At 40.0% G+C, this 15,823-nt stretch overlaps 1 protein-coding gene and 1 long non-coding RNA gene across 5 annotated transcripts in view; one reads left to right on the top strand and one right to left on the bottom strand.

Annotated features, from left to right (window-relative positions):
- Positions 1-15,823, bottom strand: part of chd9 (chromodomain helicase DNA binding protein 9) — a 109,749-nt gene that overhangs the window by 68,023 nt on the left and 25,903 nt on the right. The window lies entirely within an intron of this gene.
- Positions 471-3,637, top strand: LOC148367106 (uncharacterized). 3 transcript variants are annotated; one of them, XR_015850268.1, is made up of 3 exons: positions 471-712; positions 823-1,044; positions 2,527-3,637. It is a non-coding gene; the product is annotated as an uncharacterized LOC148367106 (long non-coding RNA). The 3 variants fall into 3 exon arrangements; XR_015850269.1 differs by having other exon boundaries at positions 488-712; positions 927-1,044; XR_015850267.1 differs by lacking the exon at positions 471-712 and having other exon boundaries at positions 719-1,044.

The following is a 15,823-nucleotide window of genomic DNA, read 5'->3' as shown; positions in this document are numbered from 1 at the left end:
AGTAAAAAAATATGATAAAACAACGAAAAAAGAACAGAAACAAAAGGAAAAGAGTGAGGAATATAGATGATAAAGTAAAACAACTAGTAATAATCACACAAAAAAACATTAGAAAGAAAAAGGAGGGGAAATAAAGGCAAAATAAGTTAAAGCTACCAAAAACAAAGAAAAAACACAAGTCAACAAGGGAAGAATAAAGGGGAACGCAAGTGAACCACAAAGGTGGAAACAAAATGCAATAAAAAAAAGAAGTACATATATGGGGAAAAAAACAATAGAGAAAAGGAAAAGGCAAGAAAATGGAAGACGAGAAGGCGAAAAAGGAACAGCAGAAGAAAAAATAGAATTAACCATAAAAAGCACAATGACGAATCACAAGCGAGGGGGGGGTCCTTAAGGGAATCGGCTTTTGTGGGGGAGCAAACTCTTGCTCACTTCCATGCGCCGTCTCATATCCGTTTCGTTCACGAACGACACAGTACTAACCCTCACAGAGCTCACTTACCCTTCCTCTTGGCCTCTTCACTGTAGACATTTTTTTCTTCCTCTTTACCTCCCCCTACAAGCTCCCACCCACCCCCTCTCTCTCTCCCTCTCTCTCCGACCGGCTAACAAAAGCCTTGCTGCCCTTTCGCCGGGTTTTCACGTCCGTCTTTCTTTCTCCGGAATAAAAAAAAAACAACAACTTTTCCACAGACTCCTTCCTTGAGTGGTGAGTGTCCGTCCCCCCCTTCTCCCCCGTCCCCCTCCCCACTGGTTGGCTTCCCCTCCTCCAACCACCTCCTCCACTGGTGGCGACGGTCCACTCGACTTCTTCCTCAGGCGCTGCGTGGACGCCGGAGTGGTTTGTCTCCTCCTCCTCCCCCCCCAGCGGGCAGGGCTCTTCGAAGAGTCACCCCCACCCTCACCCACGTTTGTCTCTTCAGAGGCAGAGGAGGTGCGTGCCAGTCCGAGGAGACCCGGCTGCCACCTCGATCTTCTAGTTTTCCTACCGGCGGGTCATCGATGCCTCGTACTGTATTTTCCTGGTCGTCCCGGGATGAGGTAGGTAAACTCCTTTTAAAACGGCTCGGGGTTGTTTTGTCTGCTCCCCGGTCGGCAGCAGCCCGAGCGCGGCGAGCTCCGGCAGGAAAATGAAAGCACAAAGCAGCAAAATGCATCAGCATGAATATTAGAGATGTCGTTAAAACCCAAGCTCGTTTTTTTTCTCTCTCGCTCTCTCTCTCTCGCTCGCCCCCCCTCTCTCCCTCTTTGTAAAGGAAGTAGGCCAGCAGATGGTGCTAGCAGTTATTAGATTAACTTTCACAATTTAACCCTTTACAGTGCTGGACTTTTGCATCACGTGTTAATTATTTAAGCAAGTTTAAAGTTCTGCACATTTTCACCGTTTGATTTTTTTGACTTGCATTGAAAGGACAAGCCTTCCAATTTTATTATACTTGTATAATGGCAATAAAGGCTATTCATTCTCTATTAGTGATGGGAATTCCGACTATTTCTTAGTAAACGGCGCTTTTGGCTCAGCTCACTAAAATAAGCCGGCTCTTTCAGCTCCTAGACGGCTCTTCGGATAGTATTTGTTGGTTGAATACATGCATTACCAATTCATATGTAACATCATGCACGAAATGACTACAAGATAAAGACAAATGAGAAAAAAACAAGAAAAAAATAAAGGGGGAAAAAATATAAACTGCAGTTTCAGTTCGGCTAACTGAAAAGTGACGGCGTGTTCAGATCCCAAGCAACTCTTCAGATCGTTTCTGTTGCTTTAATAAATATATTACCAATTACCACGCAATATCACACACACACATAAAAAAGGAAAACAAATAACTAAAAGGTTAGGGGGGAAATTGGAAATAAGGGAGAAATAAGCAAGAAACGGAAGTAAGAAGCTAGGAAAACAAGAAAAGGCGAACAGGAAGAAAAAGCTACAAGAAAAGAGGCAATGGGGCAGAAAAAAATGAAGTCAAAAGCAAGGAAAACAAGAAACATAAGAAAATATAAAAACATAAATCAAGAATAAAGAATGGTAGATGGTCTGCATTTATATAGCGCTTTTCATGTCAATGAAGACTTCCCAAAGCGCTTTACAATGTGCGTCACACTTACCCATTCACACACCAATAGCGGCCGTGCAGCCATGCAAGGCGCCAACCTGCTTATTGGGGGCATTAGGGATTCAGGACACTTCGCCATATAACACAAACCATGAGGAAAAAAATAAAAAAGGGCAGGTTTTTGGGGTCACTTTAGTTGGTCGAAATAACAATATAACATGCCCTAAATAGCTCAATTAATTTTTTATTTTATTACATTATAATAGCATTGTTTTTGCTTTACAGTGAACTTATGAATAGGCAACTTTAATGCCAAGTAACTAAGGATCTCCGACAAAAGATGCACATTGACAAATCACGAAACGGGAAAAAAAAGCGTCTCGAAAGGAGCCTCCTCCCAAACTTAAAGCTGTTTCGTTTGCAAATGACACATCACTAATACTACTTTTTTTCCTTTGTGTAGGTGTGAAGATGTATTTAGTGAAACGCTTGGGTCCCCCCAAAAATCCTGGTACATTCGGGCTACGAATCCAAGAGAAGCGCAAGCTCTCGTGTAGTTCTCGAGGCACTGGCCTTTCCCCGACTCCTTAACCCGAAATTTGGCTGACATGTGAGGCAGCTGGTACATGGCACAAGGAATAAAACATGGCTGGGCCAGAACCAGGTACAGTACAATCGAAATTAGGGCTGTAAAGATCATCGTAGTCCACAAAAATTGATAAGAGAAATTGTCGACAATAGAATTCATTATCGATTGTCGACTACTGCCATTAGACACGTTTTTCCGACAGAGTGAGGCATCTTTTCACAAATAAAATCTCTGCGTCTTTGTCTCAAACAGTAACATAAACATACAGAAATGATGGAGTCAACATCAAGTACGTGTACCGAAACATATAAAGTTTGGAAGCATTTTAGCACCCATACAGCCAATAAAGACTGCTTGCAAAGTCTGAAAGCAGACTTTGCGTGTCATGATAGTAGCGCAGTGCCGCACGAACATTTAAAGATCACGCTAGACAGAACTGGAGTCTGACTCGCCTCGGTAACATTCAAGTAGGATTTAAGCCAATGCGGTTTTGATGACATGCATAGTACATTATATGCGCGTGTATTTTGCTTATTTCAGACTGTGACGGACACACAGATTTGAAATTGAATACTTGCAGTCCAAAGAAATCAAGTCAAGTACAAATGTCAGTTGTTCACATGTTAAATGCGAAAAATGTCAGTTAAAACAGTTTGATTAGGATCTGTTGAGAACTGGAAGTGTTTTTTTTTTTTTTTTGTAATTTTGCAATTGACCAATGAATGTACTTTTAAAAAAAAATGCACATATATGTTTTGTTTACTGTTCTCCTGCTGCTAAAGAGCCTGGTTTTGGTTAATATGGATAAAAATGTTTACCTGGTTGGAATGTATCATTTACAGTATTTACCTGCCCCTAAAATGGACAGAGGTTTATTTATGTATTTATGTCTACTGAACGAGCACTGCCCCTATTAGTTTAATCGTTTGTATTTGATTTTTGTATGAATCAGCGGTATGTTCAATAAAATCAATTTTTCATTGTACTCATTTTTCTTGTGTTATCATTTTAAGAAAAAATAATCAGAAGATTCAATTATTCGTTTCTATACTCTGTGAAGCGTCGACTATTAAAGTCGTCGTTAATTTAGGGATCAGAATTTTCCGCGCATCTGCGGATTTCCGCTGTTTTTGAACCCCAAAGGTCATTCCCGTAAATCGTCTAAATTCGATGAGAAAATATTTTGGGGGGGTGAGGTATGATACGTGACTGTTTCATCACCCCAAGTTAGCAGTTAGAGATCGCGAGAAAAATCGGCAAAAAGAAGCGCAGCGCATTAGATCTATAACACACAACAAATAGATCGACTCCTACCATTGGTCGATAGGTTCGCTGATAACCAATCAGCGGAGCTTTTGTTCAGAGCATTGGCTTTCTCAAACATGGCGCTCCTTCCGGTCTTTTCAAACGGTGAAATGAGTGTTTGAAAAAGTAAATATGAAAATACTAAGAAAAGAAGATGAGGCTTTTGTCTCCGAGATTGATAAAGGAATCAAGAAAAATTTTAAGTGGTCATGGCTGGAGAAGACTGTCACAGACTGACATTTATTTTCTTTAAGCATGTTCAGTTTGTGCATTCTATTTTCAAATTAATGATGAATGGTTATTAATGTATATATTTTCATATATATTGTTGATTAGCAGCTAAATATAAGGTCCATCTTCATCATCAAAACACAACAACAATGGTGATGGTTGTAACATTGTAATCCCCCAATTGTTTTAAACATCTTAAAACTGAAAAAAATACATGCTTTCTGTTTTGTTGGATTTAATTCATTCTAGGGCAATTTTCACATAGCAAATAAGATAAATGCCGTTGGCTTCGGGTGGGTTTGCCCCCCTGAGCCCCCCACCGGGCTCTGCCCTGGACCTGGCCGGGGCCTGCGGCCCCTGGACCCTGGCTATTTCAACTGAAAATGAAAATCTCCATTCTGATCCCTGTTAATTGCAAATCTAGCCGAGAGTCTCAGCCTAGACAGGCAACGGCTAGCGAGGATTTAAATTAATCTATGGGCAACTTAAATGCAGTGGAAACCACAAATTTGAAAAGACAGATTTCACCATAGGTTGCAGTCACTTAAGAGGAACAGTACTTGGTAAATAAACATGAATAGTCTTTCGAATATTAGCTAAAGCAGAGCTAAAGTTTGAATAATAAATTGTGTTATTTGATGAATGTCAAGAAACAAAGTCAAGCCTATGTCCATTCGTCCATTATCTGCACCGCTTATCCTCATTGGGTCGCGGGGGCACTGGAGCCCATCCCAGCTATCTTCAGGCAGTGGGCAGGGGACACCCTGAACTGGTTGCCAGCCAGTCGCATGGCAGGCCTATGTCATGAACTGGAATTTTTTCTTGAACTAGTGTCTTAATTCACAATCGCCGCAAGATATAATATTTTTTGTAGTTTATGCAGAATGTATGCAAGGCCGGTTGATAAAGGAACCATACTTGCTCTAACATAACATTATACCTTCACATATGCACAACTATACGCTCATACAGATAGTCATACCCACACTACAATTCTCTCATGTATACTTCTATACACACTACTATACTCACACATACTCCTATACCCGATCGCACACTACTATACTCTCATGTACACACTACTATGCTGTCAAATATACTACCATACTCTTTCACACACACTGCTATACAGTGCTATGCATCGCCTTGGTTACCAAAATTACCCATAGTAAAACAGAGAGAAATGAGGTGATCAATACACCAAGTGTGAAAACCCCCCATAGTTGTAGCAATTGTAGTGTGTGAGAAAGAATAATAGTGTGTGACTATAGTAGTGTGTGAGGAGTATAGCAGTATGTGCATGAGGGTATAGTAGAACGTGTGTGAAAGCATAGTAAGGTATAGAATTATGTGTGAAAGTAAAGAAGTATGTATGTGTGAGCGTGTGCATGGGTATGACTGTCATTATGTGAAAATAGTTTTGTATGTGTGAAAGTATGATGTTGTTATATGTGAGACCAAGTATGAGTTATTTCTCAAACGGTATTTTATAAGAATGTATCGACTTTTACATTTCAAGTCATCATTCTACAATCAGGCTAATTTCTGGATTATATCTATTTTTGATCCGTCGTCGCTGTCATGCAATTTCCGGACAAATTTTCAACATGTTACCTAGTGTTTACTATGTTTGTGTACTGTAATGCTAAATCTAATTCACCCTGGTCATCCTGAAAGGGGCATTACCATTTGTGAGGTCCCTTCTCAAGGTTTCTCTTTTTCCTCACGCTGAGGTATTGAGTTGTTCCTTGCCCACATGTTGGTTTAAGATCAGGTAATTGTGTAATTGTAATCTTGTGCAGTCCTTTGATACATTTTTGTGATTAAGGGCTGTATAAATAAATGTAACTTGACTTGACTTGATCCCGCAATGAGCACCAACACAGTACAACAAGTTATTTTGGACTGTATCATATAATTTAGCTCACTTTAAACATGTTTCCTAATTTGTGTAATATTTGACCACAAGATTGCACTGTATTTTCTAATGCAAATGAAAACCAGTTCCAAGAGCACAGCGGAGCAGCAATCTGCCAGACAAACATGGCGGCAACTTTTGGGTAGGGATTTAATCCGTAAAAAAAATACTGAACAAATTTCTTGACCTGTGTTTAGTTTTTTTTTTAATAAAACCTAACATTCGTATGTTAGTTCATGTATTTTAGCCTAGTATGTTCTTTTTTCTACTGAATTAAAGTTGTTTTGTACCATGAGGCACAAATTACACACTCTCCCTTAAAAAAAAGTTACATTAGAAGATGTATGTATGTATTGTATTTGCAGATTTATAAGGCACCATCTGTACATAATATCAGGAGCAGTAACAGCCATCAGATTCAACTAACAGTCTGCTTTGGAGTTTGGACTTTGAAACTCTCTGATCTCACTGCAAGCTCGGATCAAGGTCTTGTCCAAGCACAAACACGAGAGTGCAACAGTTGTAAAAGCATATACCTGTATAGCAATTCTTCACTATGATTGGGGATTACAGTCCAGACACTCTGGGAATTGCAAACAAAAAGAAAATTGGGAACAATCGATACTGACCTAAAAATGTTTGAAATGTCTCAAATTTAACAGAACCTCTTGCTAAAGATTTTGATAGCGTCTCGCGGCAGAACATAAGAAGCGATGGGGGGAAAAAGGCACAGTTAAGAAGCCTAGAACAGTTACTGAACTGCTTCCCTATCAGATTTACTTTTTTTTTTTTAAATGTTCGTTAAATGTATACAAGATACCATCTGAGTCTGGGTCGTCCAACAATGATCAGAATGAGTGCTGATTAACTGGTTAAAAGCATGATTTAAAAAGAGTCATACCGAGTAATGAGTCAGAACTTTAAGTACAACACATGAGACCTAATGTCAGATCGCTCATTAGAAGTTTGTCGTCGGCAAAAAAAAAAGAACAGTCCAGTCCAGAGCTTATCAGTCAGTTCCTGAAGATTATCATATCCGCCCATCCAAACTGAAGTTTGATATGAGTCTTATTTCTTTGGTGACAAGATGACACAAGCTGGCACCAAAGTCTAAGTAGGACAACTTTAGTGCCATCTAGTGGCATTTTAAGACCAAACAGCATAAAAACAGAAAACTGGCAAGTTTATAGCAAACGTTATTGGGGTAGGAAAACAATCATTCAAATGCTGTGTTTAAAAATATCATATTTTCCGGACATTTAGGCGCACCTAAAGAAAACAAATTGGCCAGAAATTAATAGTGTGCCTTTTAACTTGGTGTGCCTTCTATACTACAAAATATGGTGGATAAGATTAGAAATGCATAAATCCTTTATACGTATGCGTTACATCACAAGATTTTAGAGTATACTACCGTATATGCAATGATTGCCCAATTGAAAAATATCACTGACCAAATTTGGAAAACAAAATATGCAAAGGAATCGTAAACCGGCTCCTAGCGATGGGATCGCAGACCCGTATCACAAGACAATGAGTGATACAGTTGACATATTGAAATGTATTAGATTTTATCTCTTGAAAAAGAAAAAACTTGAAAGTGTAATATTTTTTTTTCCGTTAAGTACCGTATTTATTAATCTATGCTATATTCAACTAGATTTATTGATACTAGAAAGAAGTTGAACTTTGACCACAATCACAATTCATTGATTGCAACGGGTCTCAAACCTGGGTCGTGGCGGTGAGAGTGCTGAGACCTAAACACTGGACTAAAAGTGATATGCGAAAATACATTATCTCAACATTACATTTATTTTACTCACGGTACCGGAAAGGAAAGTTAGAGAATGGAGAAAAGAGTCATGCTGAAAATTTTAAATAAAAGCAAAGTCCGATACATCATCAGATAAATCAAAGAGCTGCTTCCCTCGTCATGCTTTTTTCCCTGTTCATTTCTTTTTTCAGTCAACTTTCTGAGATAAAATCTAATGCCTTTTCATATGTCTTCTGCATTACTAATAGTACGTTTTCAGCACTCTCATCGTTGCTATCTAGGCTTCGATTCCGGTTTTATTTCGTGTTTTGCGATTTTGGTCAGAGACATTTTTGACTTGCACTAATTGTATAAAATGTGCAAAGGTTATTAGTGGTAGCTTTTACTGTAGTTTTAATTCCATGTGCCTTTATAGTCCAGTCAACTTATGTTTATTTGTATAGCCTTTAATCACAAAGAGTCTCAAAGGGCCACAAATGACTGCAAACCACAGATTACTACAGCATCCCCCGATCTAAAACCTACATGAGGGTAAGGAAAAACTCAAAAACCTCAACATGGGGAAAATGAAGAAACCTTGCAAACGGAAGGTTGCAAGAGGAAATCCTTCCAGAAGAAAAATTGTTGTTATTTCTGGCAAAGAAAAAAAGAAATTATATTGCAAATGATTTTGTTCATTATGAAAAATTTCCTGATTTTACTATACCTTTTCCAAGATTTCAACCGAACCTTTAACTAAATGCAGAGTGCAACAAAACAGTGAGGAAAAATATAGCCAAATAAGGAAAAAAAGATCCAGTGTGCCTTATTTATGTAAAATAAATGACAAAAGACTATTTTTTTTGCACCTTAGAATCCAGTACCTTTTTGATGGCTATACAAAACGTTGGACCCCGCAAAAGTGTGTTGAAAATGTCAACAGTCTTCTGACAGTCATATGGCTACAGGCTACACAGTAACGCAAGTGTTAATATGCAAACAGGTCTGGGTGCTGTGTACGAGAAGGTGTGGCTAACTTTAAGCGTGGATGACGGAAGAGGGGGTGGGGGAACATGTACAGGGAAGGGACTGAGTGCTCTCCGGAGGAAAAAGCAGGCGAGTGGGTGGCTGCACAGCCACAGGTGACAGTCTCTTGACACTCAGTTGCCTGCCTTCCTTTTGCTCCTTAACAGCAAGCATCTCCATAACAGAAAAGAAAAGAGGGATTCAAAATGAGTGCAGACGTCAGAAGTGGGCAAGTCTTTGTATGCACGCTCCATTTAAATACATCCGTCTTTCCTGATAGAGGTATACTGTAGTAATAAAAAATGCAAATCGTGTTTTGTAGCACAATGTCATGTGGTTTAAAGTGACTTAAAACAAAAGTCAATCCAATGAATTTTCTAGAAATTGTATATTTTTGGGCCCCCATTAGTCCAAAGCATGAGCGGCCAATCTTTTAACCTGAGAGCTACTTGTTTTGTTGTAAATAGATTAGCGCAAAGGGTACTAGTTTGTATGCATTTCTAAAATAACAGCATATGTTATTACTATGTTGTTACAATGTTTTTATTTGTTATTCCCAAGTTGCAATTGTTAGAAGTGGGGTTGAAATTTGCACCGTCAACAACTAAAACATAGTTTTTTAAGACATGCCAACAATGCCAACAGTTTATGAAAGTAAGGAATAACATTTTCTAGAAAATCACTACGACCTATCACTGGTGAGGTAATTTCAGAAACAGTCCGCAAGATACTCAGGTGTTTGTAGGGCACGTGTCAAACTGAGGGCCAGCGAGACAATGCAGAGAAAATCAAAAGCAGAAAATGGGTCAAACAATGACCTGCAGTTTCAAATATGCCATTGTCCACTAGATGTCACCAAAGCTAGGCGCCGCTCCCAAAGCACCAACTGTAGCTTATTTACAGACTATCATTAATCAATAAGAGAACCTCAAGGACACCCATCCCTATGTTATTTTACTTGAAATAAAAGCCTCCGATGCACTGTTTAAGGTTAAACATAAAATACAAAAGAAAATGTTTTTATTAATTGAATGAATTGGAAATTGAATTCAATTGTTGTCTTGCTTACTATTATTATTTACAAATCCACAGTAGATGAACATAATTTTTCGGCACAACACAGATAAGCAAGTGTGCATATTGAAAAAAACAGCGGTAGCAAAACTGAGTTTGGTTGTGGTTTATTTAAGTATTTATTACAGAGTAAAACACTTGGATAAAAACTTGTCGGAGTTGGCTTTCTAGCTTCCTCCAGTTGCGAACATTTGATTCAATAAGCTTCAATTATCTCTCGGCTGCTTTCCATTTTCTTCCGTGCAGCAAAGAAATCAACACACAATTGCGGACAAAAACACAAAAAGCATTCAGTAGATGGAAAGTGAGGATTTTTTAGCACAACAACTTGAGAATTGCTAGATGCGCTACAGCAATAGCTTTCATGAGCACTTCCGCTAACGATGCATTGCGTGTGATGTCACACGTTCTCTTCGAGCGCAAGCGGGATATGGCGGCAATCAAACAATAGATGCTTAAATATCTCAGGAGACGCATAGAAATCGCATTTACCTGTAGTTAGAAATATGAATGATCTCACAATAACAGTAAATTTAACCCAAAACTGTTGTAAGTCTTGAGTCAGCCAAGGATTGAACCTCTGACCTCTCAGTCTCGAGGGCGGTTGCCCGATCCTAAACCACAGAGCTGTTCTACATCCACGCTCTGCATGAAAGTACGCCCTGTACTACATGATATGGCGCCTCCCATAATGTAACCCCACCAAGGGCGTAGGTGTGGTCTTGGGGACATAGCACATGTTTATTTAGTAAGGAATCACATGATATTGTAACTACACCCATGAACCCTAACGTTTGCTCAGTCAATCTGGAAGGCCACTGCCCTAAAATGGATGTGGGAATGTTTTATATATATAGACATTATGTTTCGCTGTTTCCAGCAGGGTTATTTCAAAACAATCCTTCATTTAAAAAAAATAGAAATAAAAGCAATTTTAAGGGCAGAGGTTTGGTCTTGGTAATGGTGGGGACCAAGTACATTTTAAATTAATCACACAATAATGGCAGGGACAAAACAATAACTACACAATATTGGTGGGGATGCATCCCCTCCGCCCATGCCAAAACTACGAAACTACGGTCTTGGGTGGTTTGCAAAACACTCCCTGACTATACAAAAACATGTCCAAAAATGAAAAATAAATGTCAAAACGTGATCATACTTAACATACACAGTATGACCAACCTCCTGCTCAGATATATTTTCCAGCTTTTACCACCAAAATATTCTCAAGAAATAGTGTTAATTTTAAGTTTAAAGAAGTATTGCAGCATGATTATAAATATATTGCCTTTAGTGTTTTTATCAAATGCCTCCTTTGGACCACCAGAAACCCTTATCTATCCTTGACTTTTAGCAAATCCTGGACATGTCGCCATTGAAACAGTTCCTAGAGATTTAAATGTTTTGAATTTAAAATATCAATTTATGTAAACAAGATGCACAGCAAGCCTTCCACGGCTAGTTAAACACTAAAGTGCATATTAATGATCCAGTCGCACCAATCACCAAGTGCGGTGCAACAGCTGCTCCTTACCATGACCCCTCTGGAGAAGCTGCTGAAAGTCCATCAATGCATTATCACTGCACCGGACCCCCTTTGCTCTCTGGCCTACACTGCTGTGACTGCCCAGAAGGAATCACGACGGACAAAGCAGCAGAATGCATGCTCGCAGAGCATGCTCCCGACATTGTCACATGAAATGGACTCATTCGAATACTGGGCCAAATGCCAACGTTGGACTTGTACAGTGCCAGTTTGTGCGGATGCTGCTTGCGCCAACCACAATAAAACTCTCTGTGTCACAAATTTACATAATGCCCGACTACCCACCAGACGTTTAGAGCTGTTGAGGTCAAAGTATTTTCCGTCCATCCTTCCATTTTCAAGGGTTTTTGAAAATATTCATATTTTCGCAAGTCAATACTTCACAAAATTAGCAGTGCCTGATCGGTATGCAGTGTTTGTCACATGACTTGAATCACTGATAGACAGTCGAAGTAGATCCCTAGTCCCGGCATAATAAAGTTTCAGCTCTAGAGAGGTCTTCAGACAAAAAGACTAAAGGTCTAGTGTTGTAGAGACTGGCAGCAACCAGCAAGGCTGGCGATGGCCATAAACGGTGCATATTACACAGAACAGTGGGACCCATTCTAGATCGTTTGTTAAACTTTATCGTGTTTAATGTGGTACCGTTTCACAGTCTATAAAGCCCCGTAATTTTAAGTAAGGGGCAACCATATTAAGCAATTTAACTGTTCAAATCATACTCATTAAACTGGAGGAATTGTCACGGATAATGTAGACATTTGTGATACTTTAAAAGAAGATTCTGAAAAAATCTTTTTTTTGGGGTTGACAGGCTTAAGGACCCTCAAATATTTGTATTATTTATTCATTAACTCTTAAAATCTATTGTGTGGTTGCTTAATGTTGACACGCTTAAGTTCGTGCATGTGGTGTTAACCTGTTTGGAAAAGACGTTCCAATTTCAAATGGAACATGGGGTGGTAAATTATAAATACACAATTAAAATAAATGGCATAATGGTAGGCAGCACAACAGCTAAGTGGTTAGTGCGTCCGCGGCACAGTTCTGAGGTCATGGGTTAAAATCCAGCTACCAGCCTTCCTGTGCGGAGTTTGCATGTTCTCCACGTGCTTGCGTGGGTTTCCTCAGAAAACTCCAGTTTCCTCCCACATTCCAAAAACATACTTATCAGGTTAATTGGCCGGTTAAAGTTGTCCCTAGGTGTGAATGAGCGTGTGAATGGTTGTATGTCTCTGTGTGCCCTGCTAATGGCTGGCAACCTGTTGACGGGGTCCCCTGCCCATTGCCCGAAGATTCTGGGATGGGCTCCAGCACCCCTGCGACCTTATTGAGGATAAGCGGTGCGGATAATAATGGCATAACGGTAATGCAAACATGAATTAAACCCGCAGTTAAAACGCATCAAGTTAATTGAGATAAGTTTGTTTTTGAAAATGTGTACTTTAAAAAGAGACTACCCCGGGACGATTTGCCTGATGAGTCATATCATACATGTTTCTATGCCATTTGCAACATTCATTCATTTTCCAGCCATTTGTTCCCACTGGGGTAGCGACTCTTAAGGCAGTAGGCAGGGTCCCTGAACTTGTTGCCAGTCAGTCGCAGAGCATTCAGGACATACAACCGTTCACACGGTCGCTCATACCTAGGCACAAGTTTTTTGAAATGTGCCAGGAGAAAAGCCACACAGGCATGAGGAGAACATGCAAACCCCATACATGGAGGCCAGTAGCTAGAATTGAATCCCGGACCCTAGAAGTAGGAAGCGGACATGCTAACCCTTCAACCACTGTGTCACCCATTCGCAACAATCAAGAAATAGAAATGTGTTCACTTAATATTTAACTCTAGGGGTTGTTTAAAAAACCTTTTATTAGGGTTAGGGTTACATGATAGAAAATTATGTGGTTTTGTGCCAGGGGCTGAACGCTGATCGCGATCTCAAAAATGTTTGCGAATTTGTGCTGTCAATGGAACAACCACAATTGTAAGATTTGAAGACACAAGTAGCTTGTGACCTACATAACCCAATAACTCTCATCCGGTTAATCATTTTTTCATGGCATTACTTGAGGGTTTGCTCCACTTTGTATCTCAACTTCATACTCAATGCTTATACTATGCTATATGCACAGCCTAGAGGTTACATGTAATTAAAACACTGACAATGAGAGTGCCACTGCTCCCAATGGTATTAGATTGATCCTTTGGAAAGTTAAATTTAAAAAAAAGTTCCCCAAGGTCAAGCGCGCCCATGCCCCTTAAGGGGGGCTTGCCCCACTATTTGAAAACCAATGCTTCGTTGTTATTCACCTTATGGGTGACAATTGCAAGGAGTAGCTGCACATTCACTACTTCCAGTTTCACCATCGGCCTTAAAGAAAAATAACAAATGTCAGAAGTTAAGGCCATTGACTGGAGATTGAGTGGGTCAGAAATGTGAAGTAATGTTTAAGCGGACAGACAGTATGGACAGACAGACCCTCCTAGAGTAGAGTTCAGCCAAGACGATCATTGGCTTTCTTGTTTGGCGAGAACGTTAGTAATTGAGAGGAGAAGATTGATTACATTAATAATGTTTTTACTCAGGTAAAAATATTTGCTAAATTTGAGTCATGAAAAGTTAGAATTTTTGTCGAGGCCTGTTTTTGAAGTCAAATGATCTGAGTTATTCTTATTTGGGACTTAACATACAAAAAGTGTAAGGATGTGTTTAAGAAGTGATGGTTTAATTGCTGAAATGTGACATGGGTGTATTTTTATAGAAACATCTACTGTACAGTTATCCTTTGCTGTATCGCGTTTAACTTATTGCAATTTTGCGACTTTGCAGGAACCAGGGATTACTGTATTTATGTTTATTTTGACACGAGTGAGTGGTAGACTAAGTCAAACTACCAGTTCTTTCAAAACAAAGTAATCCAGGAACTAGTAGGCAATTTTTCATTTGTGGGCCATGTGCTAGGAGCGCCAACTGTCCTTTAAACACAATGACAGAGGGAAGATACTTATTGTCAGTAGACACGTCCTCCTATCGTAAAAGTTTGCGTCATAATCAAGGCTTTTTCCTCTAACTCAAAATCAGTTACACAGAGAGAGCGGGGCAACAGTGATATTTTCTCCACCAAAAGGCAGGTCAAACCAAGTTCAGGAACGCTGCCTCGTGTCACGATGCTTGCATTCCAGCGACAAACACATATTACTCCCTATTTATGCCTGAGATTTTTGGAATTCATTACAAAATAAACCATCACTGGCCATTACATCACGCGGTATAAATGCAACAGCAAGAGACACATAAGACAAAAAAACTTGAAATTCAGACATACGGCGCAGTAGTTGAGGCTTCCCACATGCTCCACGCACACTGTCAAGAACAGTCTCCCTGCCTTCCTCTCCTTCATTAGACCCACCTCTTCCGCTGAAGCGCCTAACATCCTGTTTACTGCTGACACTTGCTTATCCTCCTCCCTCTAAAACCACCCGCCCGCTCTTACTTATCTGTCGGGCCTCCCTGCAGAGGAGCTGATGAGCCAAGCGCAAAACTGTGGACAACTTGACACATTGAGGGAGGGGAAGGTTTAGCGAGTTAGGTGGGTGTTCTTCCTTTAAGCAGCAGTTTTCCCACAGGGCTGCACAGCAGCTGGGTGTAAAATCTGCACGTCGCGTCACATTAAGCCGGTGCTGGGTGTCGCCTTTCTGGGCCCAGCGAGGCCCTCCCTCCAGAGCTCGTCCATTTTGATTGTCGGTTGCCTCAGAGTTACATAAACCACGGTGAGGTCAGCAGGCGGCAAAGCTAGCGTGACGCAGAAGGGAGCACACACTCTTGGCATCGGTCACACACAGGGAAGGCAAAGTAGGGGAGAACATCTGGTGCCACCCAGTTATTAGGGAAAGGGGAATCTGTGTAGTAGTCAATACAGTCAATCAATAATTTGCATGTGTAGTGCTTCACAAGTGGACAATTACGCTTGCTTAGTTTTGTATGCAAGTGTTGTGTGATTCTACTAGTTTGTGTCTTAAATAATAGGACTGCATTGAAGAATCAACGTTGACAAAAATCCATAACATAAATAGTCGACACTAAATTCCTTTGTCGACCTTTGTCGACACAGTTTTGTGATAGACTGAGGCATTTTGGCCTGATATGGCCAATAAAAAGGCTAGACGTTGCGTATCATTGCAGTAGCTCGGTGACGCACGAACAATTAGAAAGCACCTCAGACTGTTGAACAAAACAGAGTCTGACTCGCCACAGTATTATTCAATTAGCATTCAAGCAAGTCATTAAGTTCTTTTGTAAAAGACT

This window comes from Urocampus carinirostris, chromosome 4, assembly GCF_059441175.1.
Source record: "Urocampus carinirostris isolate Australia breed hairy pipefish chromosome 4, RoL_Ucar_1.0, whole genome shotgun sequence".
Classification (NCBI taxonomy): Eukaryota; Metazoa; Chordata; class Actinopteri; order Syngnathiformes; family Syngnathidae; genus Urocampus; species Urocampus carinirostris.
The sequence above is the reverse complement of the archived record's forward strand: the minus strand, read 5'-3'. Positions and strand labels throughout refer to the sequence as shown.